The sequence below is a fragment of the Octopus bimaculoides genome, chromosome 3, assembly GCF_001194135.2.
Source record: "Octopus bimaculoides isolate UCB-OBI-ISO-001 chromosome 3, ASM119413v2, whole genome shotgun sequence".
Taxonomy (NCBI): Eukaryota; Metazoa; Mollusca; class Cephalopoda; order Octopoda; family Octopodidae; genus Octopus; species Octopus bimaculoides.
In genome coordinates, this window is record NC_068983.1 from 101,436,566 (window position 1) to 101,438,765 (window position 2,200).

Consider the following 2,200-nt stretch of genomic DNA (forward strand, 5'->3'; position numbering starts at 1 on the left):
ATATATATATACATATATATGTATATATATATATATATATACACATACATACATATAAGAGGGATGACCACTAAATGGACATCGAATATGTTAGATGTAGACCCCATATACTCTGACCACTAAGAAAAGATAGTGTGTGATACTGCTGTTTCCAAGTGCTGCATGTTATTTTCGAGTCTTCAGAACTTTACACTGTACGTCATTATTTCAGAAATAAAAGCTTCCATTGTAGAATTTCTCTCATACAATGCAGACGACATTACCTTGAATTTGAATGCTTTAACCAAGAGTTTTAAGGCATGCAGAGATTGATCCAAGGATCCTGTTGGCTTTTGTTTGCGAGTCACGAATAGACGTTTCAAACTGCGATAAATTCGAATGCTCTGCAAAACCAGCATCTGAATTCCAGAGAGGCAAACGCTGATTGAGAAGGAATCTGTCTATTCGGGACATAGAACTGTGTCTGTATTTGATTCGCTGAATTAACTGTCATAAAAAAAATTAAGAATAAAAGAACCGTACTTCGAAGTCTTTAACGAATATTGCTAAAACTCAACAACCGGCTTACATAAGGGTGAAAATTCGCTCATCAGTGTTGTATCACTTGCATGCTGATATTAATAGCTAGAATATACGCTGTTGTGATATTCAGTGAAAGAATTCGATTTCGATATTGTGAACCATCGAACTCAATATCAATCTCCGTTTAATTCAGTATTTCTCGATCAATTGTTATCAGCTCAATTGACAGGTAACTAAGATATTGAGTATGAGGTGCCTTGCAGTTTGCCAATGTCATGATACGAACACTCAAACCTTCAGTCGAACATTATTTTTCGACCATCTGATTAAACGTTACTTATTACAGAGCAACGGGAGAGCTTCAATGTGATCTCCCAACTTGTAGAGATACAAGTCAAATTTCTCTCATATCACTGCCTAGCATCTTAAAAATGGACGAAGACTTTGGATAATCTCGTCCGAGATAACCTAAAATAACTGAATGATTTCAACTGAAATGTCTCTGATCAAAGATCTTGATCAAAGTTGACCTGAAGTTGAACAACAACAACATCAACAAAATGATCTATGAAAATTAATGTTTATTTCGATGGCGTATTTTCATGATATATATTGATCTGGAATAGATTTCTCGTCGCCAACAGTCAAAGCAGCAAGATCCTATGGGGAAATGAAAGTCAGAAAGAATAATCAAGCAAGAACCTATCGATTGTCGCAATAATATTCCAGTACTTCAGTATTTCGTAAATTATTTTAGGCAATAGAGGACTAAAACGGAAGTTTATCGATTTCTTCTTGGTATGAATTAAAATAATTAAACACGCATAGTTCATTTTATTTATTTATTTATTAAAACGCAAGAGCCAAGCTTCTGCTAGTCAGGTTGAAGCCAATTTATTTCTCATTATGCGAGTAATGATTTCCAGGAAAAGATATAAATGTTAACAGAAACCTTTAAACGAAATCAAGACAAAAAAAAAAACAAAAAAAGAAATTATGGTTGTAGGCTGAAGTTAGAAATCCTTATCACCTTCATCGCTATTTTAAAAAAAAATCTTTTATTGGTTTCAGTCATTTAACTACGACCGTGCTGGAGCACTACCGTCAAAGATTTTAATCGGTAATATCGATCCAAGTACTTTTAGATCTGGTACTTATTTTATCAATCTATTTTGATAAAAAAAAAATTTCGGTGTATAATTGCGTTCGTTTTGTTAAAATTTGCAGCTTAAAAAATTTTTTTTTATCAAAATAGATTGATAAAATAAGTACACACACACTTGCATGTGGAAGCTTCTAGTTGCAGCTGACAGAATTAAATTACACAAACTTTAGTATGTTTTTTTTTTGCCCGTTACTGTTAATATACATACATGCATATATTATATGTGTGTGTGCGCGCACCTTGTCTATGTGTGCGAGTGAGTGTCAAACTGCAGAACGGACACCCATAAAACCATTTGGTCAAATATGTTTAACATTTATTTTGAAATATAAAGCAGCAATGTGTTTAAATTAATTTTATCATTTTATTTTTGTATTTATATGGAAAAGTATTTTAACTAGAGGCTGAGGTCGATATTATTTGGGAGAACACTAGAGAGAAAATCAAAGAAAGTGAAATAGAGATAAGGAATGAGAGAGAGTGCCACATAACAGAAAAGTGGAGAAGTGGTCA